Raw genomic sequence first — 7880 nt, forward strand, 5'->3', positions numbered from 1 at the left:
AGCAAAAGGGGACCAACACAATATCACACAAGTGGTCATAATATTGTACCTGATCGGTGCATGTCAGATGCGCACTGATGCTGATGCTGCTAATATCCAATTCTGCACACACACACACACACACACACACACACACACACACACACACACACACACACACACACACACACACACACACACACACACACACACACACACACACATACGCGCACGCACACTATGTTATAATATTCACCATACATACTCGTGTAGTATCGGATAAGGATGTGTAAGTACAAAAAGTCACACCTTATGTCCTCTCTTGCAATACACTTAAAAAGGAAGATTTTAGCATTCTTGATGCACAGAGAGCTCAGAGCACCTTACTAGGAACAGCATACAAATAAAAATCATGTTGTTTATTCTTCTTATCTCTTCATCCTGGAGTGGAATATAAGGTCACAACAAGTTCCCTCCATTTAACCCTTGCCACATCCTGAGCTGGACCCCAGGTGTACCCCATCTCCTGTAACCTCCTGCTGCTATGCCCAGCATATTAATGCACAATGCAGTAGAAGTCATCGACTGTAGATGAGACTACCACACAGAAGGTTTTGGCAGGCATTTATGCATCTACGGACAGGTTTTTTTTCAGTCATAACACTTTTCCGCTCTGTGTTTAACATCACAGTGAGTTTGAATATTGGTGTGGTTCAGAAACTTAGTGGTGTTGTGGATAGTGTGAGACTATCACAAGGTGGACTTTAGTTTCCTATTACATTAGTTCATTTCATGAAGTTGTGAAAGTAATGCTGAGATGTTGTTATATGTAAGTGCTTTGTTTGCATTAGAGCACTTTGGACGTGAGAATTGCGGTCGCTGAGCTGATTGAAAATAAAGAAAGCGAGAGTGTGAAATTGCATGCGCACATATTGTGTTTGTGCAAGCTTTTTGTGACTACTTCATGAATGCCTGTGAGCTTCCTTTGTTGTGCATATGTGACAGAGAAGATAATAAAGAACGGCTGCCTCCGTTTCTGCGTGTTGGCAGATGCTGGGAAAATGTGTTCTTGTCACGCACCAAGCTTTTTCAGTGTGTGTGTGTGTGTGTGTGTGTGTATGGGGCTGTTGGGGTGGTAGACCATGTGTGTGTTATTGTGACATATTGAATGTATCCCTGAGCTCTGTTCACTCCAGCGCAGTGGGGCCTGTTGGCCACTCATCTATCTTCCTGGTCTTCGCTGTTGGCTACGGTGATCCTGATTGGCACTCATTACCAAACCCCGGTGGGAGCACATGCCTCATTGGTTCAGAGCAGATTTGAGGGTGGGTTGAAAATGAAGGCTAAAGAAGTGTGTGAGTGTGTGTGAGGATGTTATTGATGAGACTGAAGTGTATCCTGGCTGTTGTGTCACTTTGGCATGATTCATGAACTTAGAGATGTTTGAAGAAATGACAAATGTTCTTGTGTGCATTTTTGTGCCATTTGCTTACATGTGTTTACCTTCCTGTTTGTGTTTGTGAATCTGTGAACTGTGTGACTGCGTGTATTAGCCCACGTACGTATGTGTGGGGGTGTGTGTGAGTGTGTGGTCTGGGTGTGCCTCTCATCATGCCTTTTTAAGTAGTAGGGCACTTTAAATGGAAATGTACTTGACATTTAGGAGGAGATGCAATCAGCGCCCATTAGAAAGCAGCTGATTTCCTCCTCAGAGTTCCTCACTGACATTGCTCTCTCTTTCCTCCCTCCTGCTACTCGCTTCTTTTCCATCTTACCACAGTATATCATTTCTTTTTCAGGCTTTTTGATTTATTTCCATTTCCTCGACATTCGGCTGACTGGTCCTTCTCTCTCCCTTTCAATCTAATTTACCTGTACGCCCTTCCCTCCTCCTCCTTTGTCTCTCCCCATCAGGGCATTGTAGTTCAAGAATAGATGTCTGATTTCATTTCCACATTTTGCTGCGTTCATCTCAGTGCCATTATCAAGGCTCATTCTTGAACAGATTTGTTTGGAACGTTGTCTCATGGCAAATCATGCAAAGTAGAGAATCATAAATATAACAGCACACAAACAAATCTGCGTGATTATTAAAACCGCGGCTCTTCTCATCATTATGTATTATTTTTTAGAATATATGATACAATAAGCTGTTCTATGTTGTCAAGTATTTCGCTCCCTTTGCATTGTCATTTGTCTGACTGTGCAGTAGACTTTGACATGCATCATCTAAATGCAGAGTCTCATTAGAAACAAGCTATTTACTGGTTAAATGGTGCCTAACAGCCTGGTTAAAAGTAAGTGATCAAGTAATTTTTGCAAAGACTGAGTGAAACTGAAAGCAAGCAAGCACAGGAAAAGCATAATTGAGCAGGGCTGCAAGTATTTTTACAATTGATTTTATCATTAAAAATAACCAATTCTTTGTCTGAAAATGGAAAGAAAACACACAGAAAAGCTGCTTAGCAGGGTTTAGTTTACAACTTTAATTAACTTGTTGTGCTGACAAGTCCAAAACACAGAAGATGAAACCGGTGAATATTGTTTATGCCTGAAAAATACCAACCGATTACCAGAACTGTTTGCTGTGCCAAAAGCAGGTTAAACTTTGCTTTTAATTATATACGTCTCACATAATATTTCATTTTAATGCTGCAACTAATGATCATTTTCATTAATCCCTTCATTAAATTTCTATGAGTTGGATGATCGTCTATAGTGTGGGGGAAAAAAGCTTCTCTAATCTCCAGTTGCGCCTTTGATTGCTTTAGTTTTCCTTTCTAGTCGTCGTCAGTAGTAACCCAAAGTGGCTCACTTTCAAAAGATGTAAATGAAGAAAAGCTGCAAATCCTTACATTTGACAGCCTGCATTGAGACAGAAAAATATTCTTTGTATATATTTTCTAGTTCTCCAATTAACTACTTAACCCCTAGTTTGTTTCTTATACAATTTGTAAGAGGCGGTTCTTTTGCCCGGTTGTTTTTTGCAGTTATTCTCACTATAATAAGTTGCTTAGTATCTGTATTTTATCTGTTTGTACTTTCTTGTGCAGTGAACCTTTTCTTGCATATGCTACTCACATTGACTGGAATGAAAGATACTCATAAGCAGTTTGCACTGGAGCTGAAAACTAGGAAATGATTTCTTGGGCAACACTGACTTTTGTACTTGGGACCTATGTCAAGATGTGACCAGCACATCTTGACATATGTCAAGATGGGACCTATGTCAAGATGTGACCAGCACTCAGGACCAATGGAAAAATCCCGAACACCACTGGCTAAAATACAGGCCCAAACCATGATGTAGCCTCCACCATAATTTAGAGATGGTTGCTGACATTCACTATTTTACCCCTTTCCTCCACGCGTATAACAATTTGAACGCAAATGTAAAAGTTGGATTGGATAAGACCTCTTGTGACTAATTCTGAGTTCAGTCCTTGTGAAATGTAACATATCTCTATTCTATTTCCTTGTTGGTTTTCTTCCTTAAAAATGACTCGTTCACAGCCACTCTTCCATAGACACTGACGAAGCCTCAGCAAATAGCAGCTAGATTAGCTGTAAGGCCACATGGATCTCTCAGGTCCTGTGTCAGGTCACTGTTTTTTTCTTATTACTTAAGTACACACGGCACACCGTGGCCAAGGATGGAAGGTCTTGGCTACCAGGTCTTTGTAAACACCTTGTAGGTGTCTTATGTCCATCAAAACGTGTTATTTTTAATATTTTTCATAGATTCTGTTAAAGAAATGGAAACAAATTATCTGTTTTTGCAACTAGCTGCTAGAAACAGAGATGCCTTTTTATGCTTGCACTGAATGATTCATAGTGACTTAAACAAAAACAAAAATTCATCCGAAAAGATCAGGACTGGACTGAAAAAGCAACCAATGTCAAAGGAAAAACATGGAAAGACCTACAGAAAGTCTACAGAACTATTGCTAAAGACCAATAGGTTCCTTTAAAATAGTTTTAAAAAAAGAAAGAGAAGACATAGAAAATTAACCAAACGAAAAACGATTAATGGATAAATGAACAACCAAAGACCAATGCAATAAATTAAGGACTCCTGGGTTGTTGTCATTTGACTTTGAAACAGGGTACATGTGTGTTCTTAACCTTTTCCACCCTAGATTTAGTCTAGAGTAGAGTTAAGATATCCATCCAGGTAAGTAAATGTCCAAAAGTTTATCGTGTTCATCTGAATGTAACGTTTTCAGTGGGAGAAACGTTTCATCACTCATCCAAGTGACTTCTTCAGTCTCAGCTGACTTTTTTTGTTTATGTTGGAGCCGCACATTTTTTTCCACTCCCATTTATTTTACGCTTGGGGATTAGGTTTAATTTCAATCAATGTTTGTTGCTGCTTAGCTTTCCAATGTGAGCTTTTTTGTTTTTCCACTCTCCTTCTTCATCAGGAGACTACAGTTAAAGAATAGGGGTTCGATTTCATTTGCACAGTCATCTGTGTTCATTTCAGTATCATTATCAAAGCGCCCTTTCAAACAGATTTTTTACCAGGGTTGCGTTGCCACAAAGATGAGCAAAAACAGTATCCTGATTAGCATATCCCAATCAGCAGTTGCTTTGAATGTGTTAAAAAACTGGTACCAGAATCTCCACAAAAACAAGAGCTGTCACTATACCTTCGGTTTTGCTGCACCCTCCTGTCCTGTGTAAGTGTGTCTTTTATTTTAGGACATGCTGGGAGAAGCCATTTTTAAACATGTCTGTGCATTTTGATGTTTTAAAGCTATATTGATTTCCCTTTCAGGACAACTCCCATCCTCCATCCAGATAAAAAGCTCATTTTAGACTTTCAGCTTTGATGACAGATGGGAGTCTTCAGTGAGAATCAAAGTTCATTTTAGTTCACAGTTGGAGTACAAAGAACAGACAACAGGCATGCAAGTTCACCGAAGGATGCTCAGAAGTATCTGAATAATAAAAACGATGGTGGGAGAACAAATCATATTAATTAATGATAAACAGCAGAGAGGTGAGCATGTGTCAGCATAGCCTGTATTCATCAGTAAAAGGAACTGAATCATTGTTTGATTTCAGATCATAGGGCAAGGAAGACTTTTATGGAAAGGAAATGAATGCGAGTAGGCGTTAGCAGGAACATCGAGGGCAAATGCACAAGGGTAAAGGATTACAAAAAATATTTGCAAAGTCAGGTCAGTTGAATCTGTAGATGGATAGGAAGAAAAGCAACTCTTTTAGCCTCTGAGATAATGGGATTGAGCCAGTGAATAAAAGTGTGCTTTGTAGGCATGAACTGTGAAGACAAAAGGAAAACATTCAGCAGAGAAAACTCATAGATTTAATCCTTTGCCGGAGCACGTGCCGAGGTGGAGGCATGCGATCATTACCAACTGTCTTATCTGTTTAGATGTCTGTCAGCAGGATCATGCAACTCGCAAGCTGAATTTCATAAAACTTGGAGAAGTGGTGCACGGGCCAAGAAAGGATTTTTCAGTATACGTTAGAATCACTTTCTTTTAAACTATGAAGTAGGTCAGTGACATCTGCAGAGGATGGCATTTGAAAGTGCCTTTCTGGTTTGAAAGACATTATTTGGACTTGAATGAGGAGGGATGATTCCACTGCCAGCTGCATATTCATCTAGTTGTGATATTGCATCCAAAACGAGGTTACTGCTATTTTCTGAAGCCAGAGGCAGATTGCCAAATAATTTTACTTTTTTTTTTTTTAAAAAAAAAAAGCAACACTACTTGGAAAAAAAAATGAAGTTAATCCAATCTTTCTCCTCATGTGAGATTGATGGACAAAGATGGCATGAAGGGCTGGAAGGCACCAAACAGATTGAACATCAAGTGGATTTTGTTATTTCACATCCAAGCAATGTGGAAGATGTGATTTTCATTTCAACCTTTCTGATTATTTAATTTTTCTGTCAGCAATCAGCCCCCCCTCTCCCAGCTGCACTTATATTTTACTGCCTTTGCGGCAGTAATTATCAAGCCAGAAGTACTGACATGAACTGCTACATAATTTACATCAGTGTCACAACAATGCACCCTCCAAACCTTGAATTTTGGCAGATGGTGTTTCTGTTTGAAATGTTTTTCATTTCCTCCACTCTGTATCCAAAATTGATATTCCACCACCCAGTGATTCTTGGCTGCTGCTGTTGTGCTGGGGATGAGATGAATGTTGGCTTTCATCTTAAACCAATAAATAAATGAATAGAACTGAACAAAATAAAATAATGAAAGCATTAAATAATAACAGGGACAAAGTTTCATGCAGATTTTGTGATCCAACCTCTTGTTGAATTCCTATAACTCTATTTTTTTTAAATATATTTGTGTCTTTGTAAGAGCTGTGGACATTACTAGAGTTTTTTAGTCACGCTTGCCCACCTGATGGCCCAGCAAAACAGACCAGCTAGCAGGGCTGTCTGAGCTACCACCCTTTCCTTGTTGTGTCTGTGTATTCATACTTCTCCTTTCTCTCTGTTAATGGCAACACAGCTACACTTTAGAAAAAGATGCACACTTCTTTAGATTGCCTGATTATGAGCATGCTGCATCATTTGTTAACATGACAGAAACTTAATATTTTCAGTGAACCTGTATGCAAGCTCCATTAATAACAAAGAGGCCATGCATATGCTTTATGCAGTGCAGCAATGTGGCAAATCTGAAAACTGTGAGAAGACTTACGTCACCTTTTAACCCTCATCCCACCGGCTTGGTGAATAGTGACCGAAACAATGAGATTATAGATAAGAGTGGTAGAAATTAGCTTCCCCCGACAGGTGGCAAGGCAGTCCTTTAGAGATTGTGAGGAGCACAGTCATTCAGAAGAAGCTCGTGTAGAGCTGCTTCTTCTTAACATTGGTCTTGGCTCAAGTTCAAGTGGTCTTGATTTCTGATCAGGATCTCTCCTGGATGCCTCCTGGGGGAAGAGTTTTGTGACATACTGGAAACACCACGGTGTCTCGCTGGACGAGCTGCAAGAAGTAGCCAGAGAGAGGTTGGTCTGGACTTGTCTGCTTAGACTGCTCAACCCAGAAATGCATTCAGCTGACACAGGTTAGCAATTTTTTTAAGATTTGTGGTCACCTGATAATTGTGACTTAAACTCATTTTTTGGTAAAAAACAAACAAACAAACTTTGATGTTTAATTTATGGCAGAGCTCTGCTCTGTTTGGGTAATTGTTTGTCTGTGCAGAGGCTATGGAGAGGGGTATCCAACGTATGCAAATATGCTTGCATTGCAGTCCTCCAAAAACCCTACAGCATGTTACACAACCTGAATGATGAAAGTGTAGGTCTAATGCTGACTGGTTGAAAAGTGGGCCACAATAGGAAAGGGAGTGACAACGACCTTCGCCACAAATGGGAGAAATGCAGTTGTGGACACTTTTCATTGTTTTTAATAATTGGTTTCAATTCGGCTCTCTGTATGTTATTAATTCAGTCTTCTCCACATCTGGCAAAGACCGATGACAGTATAAACAAGCCCGGCCCATAGACTGGTTGGTTGTCTGTGATTCTGCCCTGTGACAGACAACATTACTTGACAGCGGCATTGTTTTTTAAAAAAAAAAGAAATTATACAAAGGTATAACATAAAGATACGTGATAATATGAAATACTCAGCTACTAGTTGCGGTGCAAATAAAAGTGAATGAATATGACTTTGTTGTGAAAAACATAAAAGGGTTTTCTGAAGCTATCACGCTGACCTTCATTTAACCAAAATTAAACACGGATCCTTTTTTTCTTGTCAATCATTGATAAAAATTGTGAGGTGCAGTGCTTTAACTTTTCTCACACAAGGAAAAGGATCACTGCTTCAGCGTCTGTAAAACAAACCTTCTCTGCAGTTTAGCGCACAAGATACAACTTAATTAACTTTA

The sequence above is a fragment of the Rhamphochromis sp. 'chilingali' genome (assembly GCF_963969265.1).
Source record: "Rhamphochromis sp. 'chilingali' genome assembly, chromosome: 10".
NCBI lineage: Eukaryota > Metazoa > Chordata > Actinopteri > Cichliformes > Cichlidae > Rhamphochromis > Rhamphochromis sp. 'chilingali'.